Source organism: Balaenoptera physalus, assembly GCF_965194825.1.
Source record: "Balaenoptera physalus genome assembly, chromosome: 17".
Taxonomy (NCBI): Eukaryota; Metazoa; Chordata; class Mammalia; order Artiodactyla; family Balaenopteridae; genus Balaenoptera; species Balaenoptera physalus.
The window spans coordinates 35,881,290-35,894,534 of NC_138895.1; positions in this window are offsets into that span (position 1 = coordinate 35,881,290).

Sequence of the window (13,245 nt, forward strand, 5' to 3'; positions counted from 1 at the left end):
GTCTCCACTGGGCTACTAAGAAACATCCAGGCCCGGACACCTTTCCCAGTCACTCTGTGTATTTTGTGTGTAGGCCAACACACTGCACTCTTCCTTGGAAGAGCTAGATTTCCTCAGCTCTCCAACAGCCCCAGGAAATGTGTTCTCTCACGTCCTACATATCATGCAAATCTGCCTCATTGCCCTAGGCTGAGCAGCTCTGAGAAACCAAAACTGCTTCGCATTCCTTCTACAAAGTCATACCTTAAGACCCCATCCTTACAGGAGAAAGTCAGCTTGCGTTTCTGCTGTAACCACAGCACAGTTCTTCCTCTTACACTCCAGGGTTTTAGAAGAAGCTAAGCCAGATAGCCTACCCAGAGCTCTCCTTGGGGGAGGCTGTTGGCTACACGCAGAACTCCGTGCCAAATAAACTTTATTCAAGGAAGGGACCAGTGTTTAGCTAGAGTGTATATTTACTTGGTAGAAATCACAAGTAGGTAGGCCGCGTGTTCGCTGGAAACGGTGACCTTATGGCACAAGCCTTGCTTTCCCATTTTGAATGCTCCATGCATGCTGCCTTGAAGTTACCTAAATAACAGTTTTAGGACGAGTCTTTAGTCATTGTAGGCAGGGCTCTGGGAAGGGAACGAGTGTTCTCTGCATCAACAGGGTGCTTTCATAGCCTGGGTGGGAGCCTCTCCTCAGACGCCCTAGAGATAAAGGAAACTTGACGTGAGTTCTTTCCTCCAGGTAAAGCCTTGACTAGCCCTGCCGAAGCTGAGCTTGAAGCAGTTTCCTTGTGGCATTTGTTTTAGGTCTGTTTTCTTTTAAGGTTAGTAAGCTTGTCAAGACACCGAGGACCTCTCGTGGGCACCCTATTCCCTGCAAGAGCACCGAGTACCAGCAGGCTCCACTGGGCTACTAAGAAACATCCAGGCCCGGAAACGTTTCCCAGTCACTGTGTATTTTGTGTGTAGGGCAACACACTGCACTCTTCCTTGGAAGAGCTAGATTTCCTCAGCTCTCCAACAACTCCAGGAAATGTGTTCTCTCAATTCCTATATGTCATGCAAATCTCCCTCATTGCCCTTAGGCTGAGCAGCACTGAGAAACCAAAACTGCAACGCATTCCTTCTTTAAAGTCAAACCTTAAGACCCCATCCTTACAGGAGAAAGTCGGCTTGCTTTCCTGCTGTAACCAAAGCACAGTTCTTCCTCTTACACTCCAGGGTTTTAGAAGAAGCAGAGCCCGATAGCCTACCCAGAGCGCTCCCAAGGGGAGGCGGTTGGCTACACGCAGAATTCCGTGCCAAATAAACTTTATTCAAGGAAGGGACCGGTGTGTAGCTAGAGTGTATATTTACTCGGTAGAAATCACAAGGAGGTAGGCTGCATGTTCGCTGGAAACGGGGAACTTATGGCACAAGCCTTGCTTACCCATTTTGAATGCTCCCTTCAAGCTGCCTTGAAGCTGCCTAAATAACAATTTTAGGACGGGTCTCTAGTCTCTGTAGGCAGGGCTCTGGGAAGGGAACGAGTGTTCTCTACATCAACAGGGTGCTTTCATAGCCTGGGTGGGAGCCTCTCCTCAGACGCTCTACAGCTAAAAGGAAACTTGACGTGAGTCCTTTCCTCAAGGTAAAGCCTAGAATAGCCCTGCCGAAGTGGAAGCTTGGAGCGGAGTCCTTGAGGCATTAGTTTCAGGTCTGTTTCCTTTTAAGGTTAGTAAGCTTTTCAGGACACCGAGGACCTCGCCTGGGCACCTTATTCCCTGGAAGACCACCGAGTACCGGCAGTCTCCACTGGGCTACTAAGAAACATCCAGGCCCGGACACCTTTCCCAGTCACTCTGTGTATTTTGTGTGTAGGCCAACACACTGCACTCTTCCTTGGAAGAGCTAGATTTCCTCAGCTCTCCAACAGCCCCAGGAAATGTGTTCTCTCACGTCCTACATATCATGCAAATCTGCCTCATTGCCCTAGGCTGAGCAGCTCTGAGAAACCAAAACTGCTTCGCATTCCTTCTACAAAGTCATACCTTAAGACCCCATCCTTACAGGAGAAAGTCAGCTTGCGTTTCTGCTGTAACCACAGCACAGTTCTTCCTCTTACACTCCAGGGTTTTAGAAGAAGCTAAGCCAGATAGCCTACCCAGAGCTCTCCTTGGGGGAGGCGGTTGGCTACACGCAGAACTCCGTGCCAAATAAACTTTATTCAAGGAAGGGACCAGTGTTTAGCTAGAGTGTATATTTACTTGGTAGAAATCACAAGTAGGTAGGCCGCGTGTTCGCTGGAAACGGTGACCTTATGGCACAAGCCTTGCTTTCCCATTTTGAATGCTCCATGCATGCTGCCTTGAAGTTACCTAAATAACAGTTTTAGGACGAGTCTTTAGTCATTGTAGGCAGGGCTCTGGGAAGGGAACGAGTGTTCTCTGCATCAACAGGGTGCTTTCATAGCCTGGGTGGGAGCCTCTCCTCAGACGCCCTAGAGATAAAGGAAACTTGACGTGAGTTCTTTCCTCCAGGTAAAGCCTTGACTAGCCCTGCCGAAGCTGAGCTTGAAGCAGTTTCCTTGTGGCATTTGTTTTAGGTCTGTTTTCTTTTAAGGTTAGTAAGCTTGTCAAGACACCGAGGACCTCTCGTGGGCACCCTATTCCCTGCAAGAGCACCGAGTACCAGCAGGCTCCACTGGGCTACTAAGAAACATCCAGGCCCGGAAACGTTTCCCAGTCACTGTGTATTTTGTGTGTAGGGCAACACACTGCACTCTTCCTTGGAAGAGCTAGATTTCCTCAGCTCTCCAACAACTCCAGGAAATGTGTTCTCTCAATTCCTATATGTCATGCAAATCTCCCTCATTGCCCTTAGGCTGAGCAGCACTGAGAAACCAAAACTGCAACGCATTCCTTCTTTAAAGTCAAACCTTAAGACCCCATCCTTACAGGAGAAAGTCGGCTTGCTTTCCTGCTGTAACCAAAGCACAGTTCTTCCTCTTACACTCCAGGGTTTTAGAAGAAGCAGAGCCCGATAGCCTACCCAGAGCGCTCCCAAGGGGAGGCGGTTGGCTACACGCAGAATTCCGTGCCAAATAAACTTTATTCAAGGAAGGGACCGGTGTGTAGCTAGAGTGTATATTTACTTGGTAGAAATCACAAGGAGGTAGGCTGCATGTTCGCTGGAAACGGGGAACTTATGGCACAAGCCTTGCTTACCACTTTTGAATGCTCCCTTCAAGCTGCCTTGAAGCTGCCTAAATAACAATTTTAGGACGGGTCTCTAGTCTCTGTAGGCAGGGCTCTGGGAAGGGAATGAGTGTTCTCTACATCAACAGGGTGCTTTCATAGCCTGGGTGGGAGCCTCTCCTCAGACGCTCTACAGCTAAAAGGAAACTTGACGTGAGTCCTTTCCTCAAGGTAAAGCCTAGAATAGCCCTGCCGAAGTGGAAGCTTGGAGCGGAGTCCTTGAGGCATTAGTTTCAGGTCTGTTTCCTTTTAAGGTTAGTAAGCTTTTCAGGACACCGAGGACCTCGCCTGGGCACCTTATTCCCTGGAAGACCACCGAGTACCGGCAGTCTCCACTGGGCTACTAAGAAACATCCAGGCCCGGACACCTTTCCCAGTCACTCTGTGTATTTTGTGTGTAGGCCAACACACTGCACTCTTCCTTGGAAGAGCTAGATTTCCTCAGCTCTCCAACAGCCCCAGGAAATGTGTTCTCTCACGTCCTACATATCATGCAAATCTGCCTCATTGCCCTAGGCTGAGCAGCTCTGAGAAACCAAAACTGCTTCGCATTCCTTCTACAAAGTCATACCTTAAGACCCCATCCTTACAGGAGAAAGTCAGCTTGCGTTTCTGCTGTAACCACAGCACAGTTCTTCCTCTTACACTCCAGGGTTTTAGAAGAAGCTAAGCCAGATAGCCTACCCAGAGCTCTCCTTGGGGGAGGCGGTTGGCTACACGCAGAACTCCGTGCCAAATAAACTTTATTCAAGGAAGGGACCAGTGTTTAGCTAGAGTGTATATTTACTTGGTAGAAATCACAAGTAGGTAGGCCGCGTGTTCGCTGGAAACGGTGACCTTATGGCACAAGCCTTGCTTTCCCATTTTGAATGCTCCATGCATGCTGCCTTGAAGTTACCTAAATAACAGTTTTAGGACGAGTCTTTAGTCATTGTAGGCAGGGCTCTGGGAAGGGAACGAGTGTTCTCTGCATCAACAGGGTGCTTTCATAGCCTGGGTGGGAGCCTCTCCTCAGACGCCCTAGAGATAAAGGAAACTTGACGTGAGTTCTTTCCTCCAGGTAAAGCCTTGACTAGCCCTGCCGAAGCTGAGCTTGAAGCAGTTTCCTTGTGGCATTTGTTTTAGGTCTGTTTTCTTTTAAGGTTAGTAAGCTTGTCAAGACACCGAGGACCTCTCGTGGGCACCCTATTCCCTGCAAGAGCACCGAGTACCAGCAGGCTCCACTGGGCTACTAAGAAACATCCAGGCCCGGAAACGTTTCCCAGTCACTGTGTATTTTGTGTGTAGGGCAACACACTGCACTCTTCCTTGGAAGAGCTAGATTTCCTCAGCTCTCCAACAACTCCAGGAAATGTGTTCTCTCAATTCCTATATGTCATGCAAATCTCCCTCATTGCCCTTAGGCTGAGCAGCACTGAGAAACCAAAACTGCAACGCATTCCTTCTTTAAAGTCAAACCTTAAGACCCCATCCTTACAGGAGAAAGTCGGCTTGCTTTCCTGCTGTAACCAAAGCACAGTTCTTCCTCTTACACTCCAGGGTTTTAGAAGAAGCAGAGCCCGATAGCCTACCCAGAGCGCTCCCAAGGGGAGGCGGTTGGCTACACGCAGAATTCCGTGCCAAATAAACTTTATTCAAGGAAGGGACCGGTGTGTAGCTAGAGTGTATATTTACTTGGTAGAAATCACAAGGAGGTAGGCTGCATGTTCGCTGGAAACGGGGAACTTATGGCACAAGCCTTGCTTACCCATTTTGAATGCTCCATTCAAGCTGCCTTGAAGCTGCCTAAATAACAATTTTAGGACGGGTCTCTAGTCTCTGTAGGCAAGGCTCTGGGAAGGGAACGAGTGTTCTCTACATCAACAGGGTGCTTTCATAGCCTGGGTGGGAGCCTCTCCTCAGACGCTCTACAGCTAAAAGGAAACTTGACGTGAGTCCTTTCCTCAAGGTAAAGCCTAGAATAGCCCTGCCGAAGTGGAAGCTTGGAGCGGAGTCCTTGAGGCATTAGTTTCAGGTCTGTTTCCTTTTAAGGTTAGTAAGCTTTTCAGGACACCGAGGACCTCGCCTGGGCACCTTATTCCCTGGAAGACCACCGAGTACCGGCAGTCTCCACTGGGCTACTAAGAAACATCCAGGCCCGGACACCTTTCCCAGTCACTCTGTGTATTTTGTGTGTAGGCCAACACACTGCACTCTTCCTTGGAAGAGCTAGATTTCCTCAGCTCTCCAACAGCCCCAGGAAATGTGTTCTCTCACGTCCTACATATCATGCAAATCTGCCTCATTGCCCTAGGCTGAGCAGCTCTGAGAAACCAAAACTGCTTCGCATTCCTTCTACAAAGTCATACCTTAAGACCCCATCCTTACAGGAGAAAGTCAGCTTGCGTTTCTGCTGTAACCACAGCACAGTTCTTCCTCTTACACTCCAGGGTTTTAGAAGAAGCTAAGCCAGATAGCCTACCCAGAGCTCTCCTTGGGGGAGGCTGTTGGCTACACGCAGAACTCCGTGCCAAATAAACTTTATTCAAGGAAGGGACCAGTGTTTAGCTAGAGTGTATATTTACTTGGTAGAAATCACAAGTAGGTAGGCCGCGTGTTCGCTGGAAACGGTGACCTTATGGCACAAGCCTTGCTTTCCCATTTTGAATGCTCCATGCATGCTGCCTTGAAGTTACCTAAATAACAGTTTTAGGACGAGTCTTTAGTCATTGTAGGCAGGGCTCTGGGAAGGGAACGAGTGTTCTCTGCATCAACAGGGTGCTTTCATAGCCTGGGTGGGAGCCTCTCCTCAGACGCCCTAGAGATAAAGGAAACTTGACGTGAGTTCTTTCCTCCAGGTAAAGCCTTGACTAGCCCTGCCGAAGCTGAGCTTGAAGCAGTTTCCTTGTGGCATTTGTTTTAGGTCTGTTTTCTTTTAAGGTTAGTAAGCTTGTCAAGACACCGAGGACCTCTCGTGGGCACCCTATTCCCTGCAAGAGCACCGAGTACCAGCAGGCTCCACTGGGCTACTAAGAAACATCCAGGCCCGGAAACGTTTCCCAGTCACTGTGTATTTTGTGTGTAGGGCAACACACTGCACTCTTCCTTGGAAGAGCTAGATTTCCTCAGCTCTCCAACAACTCCAGGAAATGTGTTCTCTCAATTCCTATATGTCATGCAAATCTCCCTCATTGCCCTTAGGCTGAGCAGCACTGAGAAACCAAAACTGCAACGCATTCCTTCTTTAAAGTCAAACCTTAAGACCCCATCCTTACAGGAGAAAGTCGGCTTGCTTTCCTGCTGTAACCAAAGCACAGTTCTTCCTCTTACACTCCAGGGTTTTAGAAGAAGCAGAGCCCGATAGCCTACCCAGAGCGCTCCCAAGGGGAGGCGGTTGGCTACACGCAGAATTCCGTGCCAAATAAACTTTATTCAAGGAAGGGACCGGTGTGTAGCTAGAGTGTATATTTACTCGGTAGAAATCACAAGGAGGTAGGCTGCATGTTCGCTGGAAACGGGGAACTTATGGCACAAGCCTTGCTTACCCATTTTGAATGCTCCCTTCAAGCTGCCTTGAAGCTGCCTAAATAACAATTTTAGGACGGGTCTCTAGTCTCTGTAGGCAAGGCTCTGGGAAGGGAACGAGTGTTCTCTACATCAACAGGGTGCTTTCATAGCCTGGGTGGGAGCCTCTCCTCAGACGCTCTACAGCTAAAAGGAAACTTGACGTGAGTCCTTTCCTCAAGGTAAAGCCTAGAATAGCCCTGCCGAAGTGGAAGCTTGGAGCGGAGTCCTTGAGGCATTAGTTTCAGGTCTGTTTCCTTTTAAGGTTAGTAAGCTTTTCAGGACACCGAGGACCTCGCCTGGGCACCTTATTCCCTGGAAGACCACCGAGTACCGGCAGTCTCCACTGGGCTACTAAGAAACATCCAGGCCCGGACACCTTTCCCAGTCACTCTGTGTATTTTGTGTGTAGGCCAACACACTGCACTCTTCCTTGGAAGAGCTAGATTTCCTCAGCTCTCCAACAGCCCCAGGAAATGTGTTCTCTCACGTCCTACATATCATGCAAATCTGCCTCATTGCCCTAGGCTGAGCAGCTCTGAGAAACCAAAACTGCTTCGCATTCCTTCTACAAAGTCATACCTTAAGACCCCATCCTTACAGGAGAAAGTCAGCTTGCGTTTCTGCTGTAACCACAGCACAGTTCTTCCTCTTACACTCCAGGGTTTTAGAAGAAGCTAAGCCAGATAGCCTACCCAGAGCTCTCCTTGGGGGAGGCTGTTGGCTACACGCAGAACTCCGTGCCAAATAAACTTTATTCAAGGAAGGGACCAGTGTTTAGCTAGAGTGTATATTTACTTGGTAGAAATCACAAGTAGGTAGGCCGCGTGTTCGCTGGAAACGGTGACCTTATGGCACAAGCCTTGCTTTCCCATTTTGAATGCTCCATGCATGCTGCCTTGAAGTTACCTAAATAACAGTTTTAGGACGAGTCTTTAGTCATTGTAGGCAGGGCTCTGGGAAGGGAACGAGTGTTCTCTGCATCAACAGGGTGCTTTCATAGCCTGGGTGGGAGCCTCTCCTCAGACGCCCTAGAGATAAAGGAAACTTGACGTGAGTTCTTTCCTCCAGGTAAAGCCTTGACTAGCCCTGCCGAAGCTGAGCTTGAAGCAGTTTCCTTGTGGCATTTGTTTTAGGTCTGTTTTCTTTTAAGGTTAGTAAGCTTGTCAAGACACCGAGGACCTCTCGTGGGCACCCTATTCCCTGCAAGAGCACCGAGTACCAGCAGGCTCCACTGGGCTACTAAGAAACATCCAGGCCCGGAAACGTTTCCCAGTCACTGTGTATTTTGTGTGTAGGGCAACACACTGCACTCTTCCTTGGAAGAGCTAGATTTCCTCAGCTCTCCAACAACTCCAGGAAATGTGTTCTCTCAATTCCTATATGTCATGCAAATCTCCCTCATTGCCCTTAGGCTGAGCAGCACTGAGAAACCAAAACTGCAACGCATTCCTTCTTTAAAGTCAAACCTTAAGACCCCATCCTTACAGGAGAAAGTCGGCTTGCTTTCCTGCTGTAACCAAAGCACAGTTCTTCCTCTTACACTCCAGGGTTTTAGAAGAAGCAGAGCCCGATAGCCTACCCAGAGCGCTCCCAAGGGGAGGCGGTTGGCTACACGCAGAATTCCGTGCCAAATAAACTTTATTCAAGGAAGGGACCGGTGTGTAGCTAGAGTGTATATTTACTTGGTAGAAATCACAAGGAGGTAGGCTGCATGTTCGCTGGAAACGGGGAACTTATGGCACAAGCCTTGCTTACCACTTTTGAATGCTCCCTTCAAGCTGCCTTGAAGCTGCCTAAATAACAATTTTAGGACGGGTCTCTAGTCTCTGTAGGCAGGGCTCTGGGAAGGGAACGAGTGTTCTCTACATCAACAGGGTGCTTTCATAGCCTGGGTGGGAGCCTCTCCTCAGACGCTCTACAGCTAAAAGGAAACTTGACGTGAGTCCTTTCCTCAAGGTAAAGCCTAGAATAGCCCTGCCGAAGTGGAAGCTTGGAGCGGAGTCCTTGAGGCATTAGTTTCAGGTCTGTTTCCTTTTAAGGTTAGTAAGCTTTTCAGGACACCGAGGACCTCGCCTGGGCACCTTATTCCCTGGAAGACCACCGAGTACCGGCAGTCTCCACTGGGCTACTAAGAAACATCCAGGCCCGGACACCTTTCCCAGTCACTCTGTGTATTTTGTGTGTAGGCCAACACACTGCACTCTTCCTTGGAAGAGCTAGATTTCCTCAGCTCTCCAACAGCCCCAGGAAATGTGTTCTCTCACGTCCTACATATCATGCAAATCTGCCTCATTGCCCTAGGCTGAGCAGCTCTGAGAAACCAAAACTGCTTCGCATTCCTTCTACAAAGTCATACCTTAAGACCCCATCCTTACAGGAGAAAGTCAGCTTGCGTTTCTGCTGTAACCACAGCACAGTTCTTCCTCTTACACTCCAGGGTTTTAGAAGAAGCTAAGCCAGATAGCCTACCCAGAGCTCTCCTTGGGGGAGGCGGTTGGCTACACGCAGAACTCCGTGCCAAATAAACTTTATTCAAGGAAGGGACCAGTGTTTAGCTAGAGTGTATATTTACTTGGTAGAAATCACAAGTAGGTAGGCCGCGTGTTCGCTGGAAACGGTGACCTTATGGCACAAGCCTTGCTTTCCCATTTTGAATGCTCCATGCATGCTGCCTTGAAGTTACCTAAATAACAGTTTTAGGACCAGTCTTTAGTCATTGTAGGCAGGGCTCTGGGAAGGGAACGAGTGTTCTCTGCATCAACAGGGTGCTTTCATAGCCTGGGTGGGAGCCTCTCCTCAGACGCCCTAGAGATAAAGGAAACTTGACGTGAGTTCTTTCCTCCAGGTAAAGCCTTGACTAGCCCTGCCGAAGCTGAGCTTGAAGCAGTTTCCTTGTGGCATTTGTTTTAGGTCTGTTTTCTTTTAAGGTTAGTAAGCTTGTCAAGACACCGAGGACCTCTCGTGGGCACCCTATTCCCTGCAAGAGCACCGAGTACCAGCAGGCTCCACTGGGCTACTAAGAAACATCCAGGCCCGGAAACGTTTCCCAGTCACTGTGTATTTTGTGTGTAGGGCAACACACTGCACTCTTCCTTGGAAGAGCTAGATTTCCTCAGCTCTCCAACAACTCCAGGAAATGTGTTCTCTCAATTCCTATATGTCATGCAAATCTCCCTCATTGCCCTTAGGCTGAGCAGCACTGAGAAACCAAAACTGCAACGCATTCCTTCTTTAAAGTCAAACCTTAAGACCCCATCCTTACAGGAGAAAGTCAGCTTGCTTTCCTGCTGTAACCAAAGCACAGTTCTTCCTCTTACACTCCAGGGTTTTAGAAGAAGCAGAGCCCGATAGCCTACCCAGAGCGCTCCCAAGGGGAGGCGGTTGGCTACACGCAGAATTCCGTGCCAAATAAACTTTATTCAAGGAAGGGACCGGTGTGTAGCTAGAGTGTATATTTACTTGGTAGAAATCACAAGGAGGTAGGCTGCATGTTCGCTGGAAACGGGGAACTTATGGCACAAGCCTTGCTTACCACTTTTGAATGCTCCCTTCAAGCTGCCTTGAAGCTGCCTAAATAACAATTTTAGGACGGGTCTCTAGTCTCTGTAGGCAGGGCTCTGGGAAGGGAACGAGTGTTCTCTACATCAACAGGGTGCTTTCATAGCCTGGGTGGGAGCCTCTCCTCAGACGCTCTACAGCTAAAAGGAAACTTGACGTGAGTCCTTTCCTCAAGGTAAAGCCTAGAATAGCCCTGCCGAAGTGGAAGCTTGGAGCGGAGTCCTTGAGGCATTAGTTTCAGGTCTGTTGACTTTTAAGGTTAGTAAGCTTTTCAGGACACCGAGGACCTCGCCTGGGCACCTTATTCCCTGGAAGACCACCGAGTACCGGCAGTCTCCACTGGGCTACTAAGAAACATCCAGGCCCGGACACCTTTCCCAGTCACTCTGTGTATTTTGTGTGTAGGCCAACACACTGCACTCTTCCTTGGAAGAGCTAGATTTCCTCAGCTCTCCAACAGCCCCAGGAAATGTGTTCTCTCACGTCCTACATATCATGCAAATCTGCCTCATTGCCCTAGGCTGAGCAGCTCTGAGAAACCAAAACTGCTTCGCATTCCTTCTACAAAGTCATACCTTAAAACCCCATCCTTACAGGAGAAAGTCAGCTTGCGTTTCTGCTGTAACCACAGCACAGTTCTTCCTCTTACACTCCAGGGTTTTAGAAGAAGCTAAGCCAGATAGCCTACCCAGAGCTCTCCTTGGGGGAGGCGGTTGGTTACACGCAGAACTCCGTGCCAAATAAACTTTATTCAAGGAAGGGACCAGTGTTTAGCTAGAGTGTATATTTACTTGGTAGAAATCACAAGTAGGTAGGCCGCGTGTTCGCTGGAAACGGTGACCTTATGGCACAAGCCTTGCTTTCCCATTTTGAATGCTCCATGCATGCTGCCTTGAAGTTACCTAAATAACAGTTTTAGGACGAGTCTTTAGTCATTGTAGGCAGGGCTCTGGGAAGGGAACGAGTGTTCTCTGCATCAACAGGGTGCTTTCATAGCCTGGGTGGGAGCCTCTCCTCAGACGCCCTAGAGATAAAGGAAACTTGACGTGAGTTCTTTCCTCCAGGTAAAGCCTTGACTAGCCCTGCCGAAGCTGAGCTTGAAGCAGTTTCCTTGTGGCATTTGTTTTAGGTCTGTTTTCTTTTAAGGTTAGTAAGCTTGTCAAGACACCGAGGACCTCTCGTGGGCACCCTATTCCCTGCAAGAGCACCGAGTACCAGCAGGCTCCACTGGGCTACTAAGAAACATCCAGGCCCGGAAACGTTTCCCAGTCACTGTGTATTTTGTGTGTAGGGCAACACACTGCACTCTTCCTTGGAAGAGCTAGATTTCCTCAGCTCTCCAACAACTCCAGGAAATGTGTTCTCTCAATTCCTATATGTCATGCAAATCTCCCTCATTGCCCTTAGGCTGAGCAGCACTGAGAAACCAAAACTGCAACGCATTCCTTCTTTAAAGTCAAACCTTAAGACCCCATCCTTACAGGAGAAAGTCGGCTTGCTTTCCTGCTGTAACCAAAGCACAGTTCTTCCTCTTACACTCCAGGGTTTTAGAAGAAGCAGAGCCCGATAGCCTACCCAGAGCGCTCCCAAGGGGAGGCGGTTGGCTACACGCAGAATTCCGTGCCAAATAAACTTTATTCAAGGAAGGGACCGGTGTGTAGCTAGAGTGTATATTTACTTGGTAGAAATCACAAGGAGGTAGGCTGCATGTTCGCTGGAAACGGGGAACTTATGGCACAAGCCTTGCTTACCCATTTTGAATGCTCCATTCAAGCTGCCTTGAAGCTGCCTAAATAACAATTTTAGGACGGGTCTCTAGTCTCTGTAGGCAAGGCTCTGGGAAGGGAACCAGTGTTCTCTACATCAACAGGGTGCTTTCATAGCCTGGGTGGGAGCCTCTCCTCAGACGCTCTACAGCTAAAAGGAAACTTGACGTGAGTCCTTTCCTCAAGGTAAAGCCTAGAATAGCCCTGCCGAAGTGGAAGCTTGGAGCGGAGTCCTTGAGGCATTAGTTTCAGGTCTGTTTCCTTTTAAGGTTAGTAAGCTTTTCAGGACACCGAGGACCTCGCCTGGGCACCTTATTCCCTGGAAGACCACCGAGTACCGGCAGTCTCCACTGGGCTACTAAGAAACATCCAGGCCCGGACACCTTTCCCAGTCACTCTGTGTATTTTGTGTGTAGGCCAACACACTGCACTCTTCCTTGGAAGAGCTAGATTTCCTCAGCTCTCCAACAGCCCCAGGAAATGTGTTCTCTCACGTCCTACATATCATGCAAATCTGCCTCATTGCCCTAGGCTGAGCAGCTCTGAGAAACCAAAACTGCTTCGCATTCCTTCTACAAAGTCATACCTTAAGACCCCATCCTTACAGGAGAAAGTCAGCTTGCGTTTCTGCTGTAACCACAGCACAGTTCTTCCTCTTACACTCCAGGGTTTTAGAAGAAGCTAAGCCAGATAGCCTACCTAGAGCGCTCCTTGGGGGAGGCGGTTGGCTACACGCAGAACTCCGTGCCAAATAAACTTTATTCAAGGAAGGGACCAGTGTTTAGCTAGAGTGTATATTTACTTGGTAGAAATCACAAGTAGGTAGGCCGCGTGTTCGCTGGAAACGGTGACCTTATGGCACAAGCCTTGCTTTCCCATTTTGAATGCTCCATGCATGCTGCCTTGAAGTTACCTAAATAACAGTTTTAGGACGAGTCTTTAGTCATTGTAGGCAGGGCTCTGGGAAGGGAACGAGTGTTCTCTGCATCAACAGGGTGCTTTCATAGCCTGGGTGGGAGCCTCTCCTCAGACGCCCTAGAGATAAAGGAAACTTGACGTGAGTTCTTTCCTCCAGGTAAAGCCTTGACTAGCCCTGCCGAAGCTGAGCTTGAAGCAGTTTCCTTGTGGCATTTGTTTTAGGTCTGTTTT